The 10,849-nt window shown below is 39.2% G+C and overlaps 1 pseudogene; it reads right to left on the reverse strand.

The window, feature by feature from the left end:
- Positions 1-8,403: 8,403 nt before the first annotated feature.
- LOC144320003 (mRNA cap guanine-N(7) methyltransferase pseudogene) lies at positions 8,404-9,723 on the reverse strand (annotated as a pseudogene).
- Positions 9,724-10,849: the final 1,126 nt, after the last annotated feature.

Here is a 10,849-nt window from a genome sequence, read left to right on the forward strand (position 1 = left end):
ATCATTAACCTACCTACAAGAAGGCCTTGAGTGAGATGGTCTTGCAGTACCAAGGGAAGATGGAGTATACATATTCCTCTCTGTACCCCCTGAAGCCCTGTTAAAAAGATGATAAGGAATTGTAAAGGGTATAAACTGACAAAGAGAACTGAAAAAGATGAGAAACGACAGTGATATTAGAAAAATTTTAGAGGGTGAGCTGTATGTATATGGTGCAATCAATGCAAACTTGCTGAGCAGACCAAATAAAGAAGTAACCAAGGAGCACATAGTAGAGAAGTACCTCAGTGTGTGCTGTACCCCCTGGAGAGGGTAAGGAAAAAGTGGCACCAATTGCATTTTAATAATAATGGAGGATAGTGTCGTGTGTGTGTGCGTGCGTGTGTGTGTGTGTGTGTGTGTTGAATGTTTGGAAGATCATAGGAGGACTGAATGAGAAAATATATAAGTAATGGACAACCCATGTTCTTTACCTGGGCCTATATAATAAGCAGTGATCACTTCTCAAACTCTATAGAAGAATGGAAGATAGTGTGAACTGAAGAATAGCACATCAAAAAGTCAGATAGCCGAACTTTTCAGTATATCTGTGTTGGGGATAACGATGGGAGACCTGTACCCCATTATTCACAGCTACAATGTCCACAGTGGCCAAACTGTGAAGTGAGCCAGGATGTCCTTTGACAGATGAATGGATAAAGAAGATGTGGTCTAGATATACAATGGAATACTACTCAGTTATCAGAAAGGACGAATACCTGCCATTAACTTTGACGTGGATGACACTGGAAGATATGATGCTCAGTAAAATAAGACAATTGGAGAAAGACAATTATCATATGGTTTTGCTCCTATGTGGACTCTAGGAAATAGTGAAAGGGATCATAAGGGAAGGGGGAGAAACTGAGTGGGGAAAAATTAGAGAGGAAGACAAAATGAGAGACTCATAACTCTGGGAAACAAACAAAGGTTTGCAGAAGGGTTGATATAGTAATTTGGGATTAAGTAAAGCCCGTGATGAAATGAGCCCTGGGTGTTATACTACATCTTGGAAAATTGAATTTAAATTAAAAAAAAAAAAAGTAGAAATCCAAGGTGGCTCAGTTGGTTGACATCTGCCTTTCGCTTAGGTCATCATCAGGATCCTAGGGCTGAGTCAAGCATGGGGCTCCCTGCTCAGTGGAGAGTCTGCTTCTCTCTTTCTCTCTCTGCCTCTCCCCCCCTTACTTGTACTCGTGATCTCACTAATGATCTTGCTCATGCTCCTGTGCCTGTGTGCTTTCTCAAATAAATAAAACCTTAAAAAAGTTAGAAAGCCAAAACAATTAAAACAGTAAAATATAATGATTCATTTTAGGAAAAATATTGTTCAGGAAAGGAACATATTCATACTAGTCTGTATTTTTCAACTAAACAGTCTTCTAGATTAGTTTCAGTAATATGTACTGCTAATAGTGATGATTGGTCAGAAAACCTATGTCCCCATACCTTATGTATTGCTGAGTTTTTTGACTTTTGCTTCAGTTGGGCTTCCCTTATTATTAATAGTTTCTCTAATTATGAATGAGATGGAGTTTCATTTCATATTTTTAAATACTGTTCGCATTATTTCTCTATAATTTGTCCACATATATATCTGCCCATTCCTACTGTGTTACTGTCTTTTAAACATACAGATTTTTAAGGCCCATTGTCTATGTTCAGAAAATTGTATTATGACTGTCATGTATATGTGGCTTTTTAAAATGTTTTTTATTATCCTTTACACTTTGTGAAGTTTTTTTGCCATCTAGAATTTTTAAAATAGCATAGTGTAAATTTAACATTTTTTAAAATAGATTCTGAGTCATGTGTCCTGCATAGCAATCCACAGCACTCTAAAATGGTAAAATTTATTCTCACATTTTCTTTAGTTTCTCTCAAATCATTTTTATCTTTAAATCTTAAGTGCAACTTTGTATCCTTTGTGTTCCTCTTTAAGAGGAGGAATTAGACTTGGGTTTGGAGTTCAGAAGAGTCTCAGCTACTTGAAATGTCTTGATATCTGCTGCTGCCTCAGTGTTCTGGACCCTATCATTGTGTTGCAGGAAATTTCCTGACTTTTCTTCCATTACTGCATATACTTCCTGATGAAGTTCATGAAAATCCATCGTGGTAATGATGAAGTTTTGGAATATAGGTGAGGTCCGCAGCTGGCGACCAGAAGGAATTCTAGAGACTTCTTTGGTGCAAAATGGTAGTTTTACTAAGGCTAGGGGACAGGACCTGTGGGCAGAAAGAGCAACTGTCCAGGGCATGTGAGGGGTGGCTGATTATATACTTGCAGAGTTGGAGGAGGTAAGGAATAGGGAGATTCCAAAAGGATTTTCATATGCTAAGGAGGACCTACAAGATACTGGAGGCCTTGCCATTGTCAAGATAAAGATTGCTTTTCCCTCTAGGAAGGCATTAACATTAAGACAACCGGAAGCTTCCTGAAGAATATCCCACAAATCCCACCCTGGGTGGGGGTGGTTTGCAGGACTTTAGTTGTGCTTTGTCCTCTGCCAGCCCTGCTTGCACATCAGTAACTATCCTTACCTTTCCTGAGGCTGCTGTTCAAAATGGGCTTTATTTCAAATATAGTGCCCCTATTTTAAGCAGAACAGGAATGGATGGGAATGGACTGTTACCTTGTCTGAGACTCTTTCTCTCTCTCTCTTGCTCTCTCTCACTCTCGCTTTCCCTCGTCCTTTCTCCTCCCCTCTCTCCCCTCAACCCTCTCCTTCCTGAGTTTGCTGGACTGATTTTGTGTTTTAGTTCTTCCCTGAAGGGAGTGTCCTGAGGGATCAACCATTTCTGAGGCTACAATATCTTCACCATCAATACTTAACCATTTTATTGTGAAACACAACACTTAACCATGAAAGTATATAAAACAAACAAACCATCTATATTATTTAGGTGTATACACATTTAAAACTGATTTTTTTCGAATATGAAAGTTCTTCATTGATTTTTAAAAGTATTCTCTGTATTACTCAGGGTTCTCAAGAGAGACAGAATCTAAATAAGATCAATAGCATGTGCGCACACGCGTGTGCATGTGTGTGTGTTTTTGTGTAAAGAGATTGACAGACACAGAAAGAAAGAGTTTTTAGGAATTGGCTTATGTGATTGTGGAGACAGGCAAGTCCAAATTCCATAAGGCAGGTGGGTAGGCTGGACTCCGGAAAGAGTTGGTATTGCAGGTTTTGTCCCAGAGCAGTCTGGAGGCAGAATTCCTTTTACCTCCAGGTCCTCGATCTATTTCTCTTAATATCTTCAACTCCTGAGATGGGGCCTACTCATGTCATGGAGAGTAATCTGCTTTTCTCGGTCTATTGACTTTAACATTAATCTCATCTAAAAAATACTTTTATAAGAGCTCCTGAGTGGCTCAGTCAGTCAAGTGTATAACTGTTGAATTCAGCTCAGATCATGATTTCAGAGTTGTGGGATGGAGCCCCATATTGGGCTCTACAATTGGTGTGGCGCCTACTTGAGATTCTTTCCTTCCTTCTCCCTCTGACTCTGTCTTTCAAAAAAACAAAACAAAACAAAACAAAACAAAACAAAACACCATAAATACCCAACCCAAAACAAAACAAAAACCCCAAAACAAAAAGACCTTCACAGAGACTTCTAATTTGACATTTGACCAAATATCTGGGTACCATGACTTAGTCAAGTAGACACATAAAATTAACCACTGTGCCTTCTTTACCTCCAATAATTCTATTCTGAAAGCCTAGTTTCTATTATACGCATACAATATGCCAGGTTTCTTTTGGTTATTTCACATGGTCTGTCTCTTGCCATCTTTTGCATATACCACTCTGTGTCCTAAACTTAAACTTGCAATAAAGCCTCATACATATATCTACACTCTCAACTATTCATTGAGAAAATAGAAGTAATAAGAGGAGAACTTTCACGAGCTTCTAACTTACCACTTGCCAGGTCTGTGCTCAAATATTGTGCCTTTCTCTTACTAGATTGTAATTCCACGAGAGCAGAGATTTTGCTTATTCTCAACACATATGAGCATACCTGACATACAGTAGGCCTACAAAAAATCTTTTGAAATACCAATGAGTACTAAAAATAGTACTGTTAGTACTAGAGCAAAACATCATCATCAATTCATTCAATAAATCTTCGCTATGTGTTTTTTTCCTACAAACTGAGGTTATAGGAGAGAACAGAACAGGATCCTAAGGAGTTTATGTTTAGTTGAGGGCTAAATCCAAACGATTCCCTTCTGTAGGCACTTTATATGCATCTTCTCTTTTGTTTAAAATTTTATTTCCAATTTTATTGATGTTAAGTTGTTTGTGTTCCTTATATATTTTGGATGTTAGTCTCTTATCAGATGGGTGGTTCACAGATATTTTCTATAATTCCATAAATTATCTTGCACTCAGTTGACTAATTCCTTTACCATGCAGGAGCTTTTTAGTTTGATGCAATTCCATTTCTGTATTTTTGTTTGTGTCATCTGTGCCTTTGGGTCATACCCAAAAAATTAGCTAGATATCTGAGAGGATCAGGCTATCCATTGTTCTGTGCTCTGTATGAGGTGAGAAAGAAACTGGCTCATGAAAGGTGATTTGAATTATTTGGCATAAGGCCTCCTTACCTTCATCTCCTTCTTTTTGGGATTAAAACCTAGGTTCTGCACTTATTCCCAATCTTGCAAGCAATACCAGCTGTAGAGTGTTCCCCTTCCTTACTTTTGTCCTAGCTGTTCCAGTGGATTGGGCCCTGTCTGTCCTTCAGATTGGTATGAGGTAGAATTGAGCTCCAGCCCCATGGAGAGGTTCTGAGAGGCTAGGAAGCCCAGGACAAAGCCCCACTTATGGCATAAACCAGAAAGTGTGGTCTGATCATGGGAGTAATGGCATCCAATGTTCCAACTAAGGACTGGAACACAGCACCCCTCCATGGACACCTGGGAGAGGCAGAGCCTGTGTGTAGCTGAGCGGGTGAATTATCTCTGCCCCAGGGCCTGGAAATGAACAGAAGTGGACTATCTTCTGTTCCCTCCATTAGGGGGGGAGCTGATGAGTGCACAAGAAGGTAAGTTTTCCCACCACTGGTCACCCTTAAAATTGGATGAATCCAGCACGCAGTAAGAGCCTGTGGTTTGTTACTCGAGGGGAGCTTTCACTCCGTGGCTGGAGATTTGGCTGCCACCATTTTTTCCCTCTGCTTTCTCCCTGGAGACGCACAGTCTCTAGGGAACAATGGCCTCACTGGACAAAGAGTTTCACACGGAGTCTGGCCACCTGGCAAAGCGTGGGGGCACCTCTGCCCAGGCACAGACACCTGAGAATGAGTATAGCAGGTGTCTTCCCCAGAAGGACAGCTGGAAGAACAGCGTAACAGCACGTTTACAGACCAAGCAGCCCTGGAAAGTCCAGGACTGAAGGAAAATAGTGTATTGGAACTCAAGGATTTGCTTTTTATTTATCTTTCACATTAAAAATTTCCAATATTCTTTCTTTTTTCCTGTCTTAGCTAAAATGTTTTATAAACTGTTCATTTTTCAGTTTTTCTTTTTCAAGTTTCCTATTTTTACAATTACATCTAGTACCTATTTTCTTCATTTTTGACTTCCTTTCATGTATTCAATTTAATTTTTGTAGATATATAAGTTTGGGGTTTTTTGTTTTTGTTTTGTTTTGTTTTATAATTTTGTAATTTAGTATCTTCTAAGATACAGATGAAAATACACTCAGAACCAGTTGGAAAAGTATATAGGTGTACTCTGTGATATTATGTTTTCTCTTCCTTCCTATTCTGCACACCTATTTTGTCTCCTTGCTTTTGTGATTGTTATTGCTGTTGTTCTCTATATAAGTTTGTTGTTTATATAAATCTGGAATTGAGCACCTTCTCACATACGATCAAAATACACTCAGAACTAAGAGTATCACTGTCTGGTCCACTCTGTGAGACAATACTCACTCTCCCCCATGACTGTTTCCCCCCCTTTTAAAATTTTTACAATTTAAAAAAAATTTGTTTTCTACTTTCATAGTTTTCTGTTTCTTTTATTTTCTGGTACCTGACCTCTTCAGAATTGTCTAGGGGGTATTTTATTTAGGTAATTGTTTATATTTTTGACTCTGCTTACTCATGCAGCCATTATCCACTGCACAAAATGACTAGAAGGGAGAATTCATCAGAAAACAAAGAACCAAATTACTGGTGGCATTTGAAGAAACATAAAATACTGTATAGATTCTCTTACTACGAAACTTAGATCTAATCAGGCCAAATTTAACAGTCTAAACCGGATGCTCTAACAGCTAGGCTTAATGAGGCAGAAGAGAGTGAGTGACATAGAAGACAAGTTGATGGTGAGAAAAGGGAACCCTCTTACACTGTTGGTGGGAATGTGAACTGGTGCAGCCACTCTGGAAAACTGTGTGGAGGTTCCTCAAACAGTTAAAAATAGACCTGCCCTATGACCCAGCAATTGCACTGTTGGGGATTTACCCCAAAGATACAAATGCAATGAAACGCTGGGACACCTGCACCCCGATGTTTATAGCAACAATGGCCACGATAGCCAAACTGTGGAAGGAGCCTCGGTGTCCAACGAAAGATGAATGGATAAAGAAGATGTGGTTTATGTATACAATGGAATATTACTCAGCTATTAGAAATGACAAATACCCACCATTTGCTTCAACGTGGATGGACCTGGAGGGTATTATGCTGAGTGAAGTAAGTCAGTCGGAGAAGGACAAACATTATATGTTCTCATTCATTTGGGGAATATAAATAATAGTGAAAGGGAAAATAAGGGAAGGGGGAAGAAATGTGTGGGAAATATCAGAAAGGGAGACAGAACGTAAAGACTGCTAACTCTGGGAAACGAACTAGGGGTGGTAGAAGGGGAGGAGGGCGGGGGGTGGGAGAGAATGGGTGACGGGCACTGGGTGTTATTCTGTATGTTAGTAAATTGAACACCAATAAAAAAAAAGAAAAAAAAAAAAAGAAGACAAGTTGATGGTAAGGAAGGTTGATGGTAAAGAAGGAAACTGAGGGAAATAGAGAAAACCGACAAAGAGCCCACAAAGAGAGAATCTGGGAATTAAGTGATAGTTTGAGAAAGAATAATATTCATCTTATGGAGATTCCAGAGTATGTGGAGAGAAATTATGTTTCAACAAATCATAGCTGAGAACTTCCTTAATTTGCGGAAGTAATAGCAGCAATGTCCACAATAGCCAAACTGTGGAAGGAGCCTCGGTGTCCATCGAAAGATGAATGGATAAAGAAGATGTGGTCTATTATTTGGCTGAATCCACAGACTACTTTGGTAACATATGTAAAACACAGCAGTAGTCTTCTCTATGGTTTTATTCCTTGTCCATGTCGAAAACTCAGCTTCATTGAAACATCAAAAAGTTATGTACGCCAGGATACCTGCACCCCGATGTTTCTAGCAGCAATGTCCACAATAGCCAAACTGTGGAAGGAGCCTCGGTGTCCATCGAAACATGAATGGATAAAGAAGATGTGGTCTATGTATACAATGGAATATTACTCAGCCTTTAGAAACGACAAATACCCACCATTTGCTTGGACGTGGATGGAACTGGAGGGTATTATGCTGAGTGAAATAAGTCAATAGGAGAAGGACAAACATTATATGGTCTCATTCATTTCGGGACTATAAAAAACAGTGAAAGAGAATAAAGGGGAAAGGAGAAAAAATGAGTGGGAAATATCAGAGAGGGAGACAGAACATGAGAGACTCCTAACTCTGGTAAACGAACAAGGTGTGGTGGAAAGGGAGGTGGGCAGGGGGTGGGGGTGACTGGGTGACGGGCACTGAGGGGGGCACTTGATGGGATGAGCACTGGGTGTTATGCTATGTGTTGACAAATTGAACTCCAATAGAAAAAAATCTGGAGAATTAAAGAGGCATTCATGTCCAGGAGATAGAGAGGACCCCAGCCCCTAAGATCAACAGAAACTGAATAACACCTCGACGTGTAATGGTGCAACTTGAAAATTTCAGAGAGAATGAGAAAAACCTAAAAGCAGTGAGAGATAAGAGATTCCTAACTTATATGGCAAGGAATATAATATTTTTTTCTAGGTAAATAATTTTTATTATCATTTAAAATTCTGTTTTAAACTTGCAACTTTAGCGATATATATTGAACACATTCAATAGTACAGAACACAATCCATTTAATCTTGAACACACTATATAACAAAACTACAGAAATGAGCACAAACCCCACCAACCAGTAGGCTCCCTCATCAATTCTATAACTGCAATAAATTTAATACTGTAAACAAACACTGAACAAATCAGAGCACTGTGGAAAGAGCTCAGCAGCTCAAACAAGTCATACTATAATTTTTATGTGCTCAGAGAGTAGTGAGGCAAATCGAATTCTTAGAACGTTACTTAAAAATAGATTTTAAAAGACAAAGGTCCCAACTGATTCTTATATACACACACAAAAGTTCATCTGTCACAGACAGCAAATGTTGAATTTATACACTGGAGTTTCCGGCAGCATCCTGCACATTTAGAATAATTAAACAAAGTTGTCAAATCTAGGATGGATCATTCAAATCTGTATAGGACGGGACACAGCCATCCTGGGCTACTGCGTATGTGCTCACTGCTGCTTCTCAAATGCAAAAACCAAGTAAATGCTTGTGGCTTCCCACTCTGATTTACTTAAGGTTCCCCAAGGTAACCTTACTTGACCGTTCTTCATGTACTCTGCTGCATGTTCATAGTCATCCACCTTCTCGGAGGCAAGTTTGGAATTCTCATTTGCTGGATATGGCTCCAAGGCCTGCATTCGTTTTAACAGCATTTTATTTTCATTGTGCTTAATCTTTTCCTCATAGAATTCCAGAAATGTCTTTTTGTAGACTAGTTTCATATTGTACTTCTTCGCCATTTCATTTAGCAATGGAAAATAGACCAGGAATTCAGGGACATCCACAACACCTTCCAAGTTGAAGTCACATTTGCAGCTAAATAAAGGATAATCTCCTTTCTTCTGAAACTTCACAGTATATATCTCATTCCCAAATGATTCTGTTTCTGAAGCTTCAAGGCGTCTTATCAGTTCAAAGCTATTGGGAGTGGTACCAATAAAATAGCCTCCAGGGCTCAGTCTCTCACAGGCATTTCTGAGCATCATGTCAGCCTGCTCATAGGATTCAAATGAATAATGACAGACAAACTGACAACTACAGATGTCAAAGCATGTTTCGGCGTCACGAAATTTGTTAATCAAAAGTTCCTTTGAACAATCAGCAGTTACAAATTCTGCACTGAAAATATATTCATTATCACGACAACGATTTTTCATGTCCTCATACCACTGCTGACACTGTTTGACAGAAACATCAGCGATATCTGTACAAACTAGCTTGTTAATTCTTCCCTTTTTCCAATTGAGCAAATCTCCACCTTTACCCCATCCCAGGTCCAAAACAGTGATATCACGTTTTTTTGTTTTTTTGTTTTTTTTGTTTTTTTTTTGGCATACCTTTTCTAAAAATTCCCCAATGAGGACACTTTTCATCCAAGTATTAAATTTCTTAGGTAAAAAATACGACTTTGGCTACGCTTCTCCAAACCAACTTCCTTGAAATGCCCTCATCATCACCAGAACCTTTTTCTTCTGGGACCATTTCAGCATCAAGTTTTCTTTTCTTGGTTGGAGTTTCTTCCCCACCACTAGAACTTTCCTTTATAAGATCATCTTCAAATCCATTTTTCTCTTTTTTTGGTGTGTCTGCTTCTCCCCAGTCAGGAGCCTTTTCAGAAAGTCAAGTCCCAGGAGTGGTTGTGTTTTCATTAATACTGAATGAAGACTTTGTTTCCAAATCTTTTGATGCTTTTGCTTCTTTGAGAGAGAGCTTTTCACACTCTTCTGCTTTTGCAGAATTTTTCATTTTTGATTACTTAAGTAGGTGGCAAAACTTCATGAACTAAGTAAGTGGAACTGCTGGGTGTTTCTTCTGGCCTAGTGACACCACGCAGGTGGCCACGGCTCTCAAGGAATATCATATTAATAACAGACTTATCAACAGAGCCAAGGCAAGCCACAAAGCGCTGGTATGATATATTCAGGGGCCTGAATGAGAAGAACATGCAGCCAAGAATAGTTTCTCCAGCAAGGCTGTCATTCAGAATAGAAGGAGAGATAAAGAGCTTTCAGGATGAAGAGAAACTGAAAGAATATGTGATCACCAAAGCAGCTCTGAAAGAAATATTAAGGGTGACCCTGTAAGCAAAGAGGGAGCCCAAAGAAACAATCTGAACAGGGATCCCTGGGTGGCTCACTGGTTTAACGCCTGCCTTCAGCTAAGGGCTTGATTCTGGAGTCCCAGAATCGAGTCCCACATCAAGCTCCCCCCATGGAGCCTGTTTCTCCCTCTGCCTGTGTCTGTGCCTCTCTGTGTGTGTGTGCCTCTCATGAATAAATGAATTTTAAAAATCTTAAAAAAAAGAAACAATGTACACAAGTAGTGACTGAATAGGTAACACTATGACACTAAATTGATATTCATATCTTTCAGTAGTTACTCTGAACATGAATGGGCTAAATGATCCTGTCAAAAGATACAGAGTATCAGACTGGATAAAAAGCTTATGTATATGCTGTCTACAAGAGACTCATTTTAGACTTAAGGACATCTTCATGTTGAGGGGGTTGGAGAACCATTTACCATTCAAATGGACCTCAAAAAAAAAAAAGCTGGGGTAGCAATCCACACATCAGAGAAATTAAAGTTTATCCCAAGTTTTGTAATAAGATATGAGGAGGGA

Source organism: Canis aureus, chromosome 9 (assembly GCF_053574225.1).
Source record: "Canis aureus isolate CA01 chromosome 9, VMU_Caureus_v.1.0, whole genome shotgun sequence".
NCBI classification, from domain to species: Eukaryota; Metazoa; Chordata; class Mammalia; order Carnivora; family Canidae; genus Canis; species Canis aureus.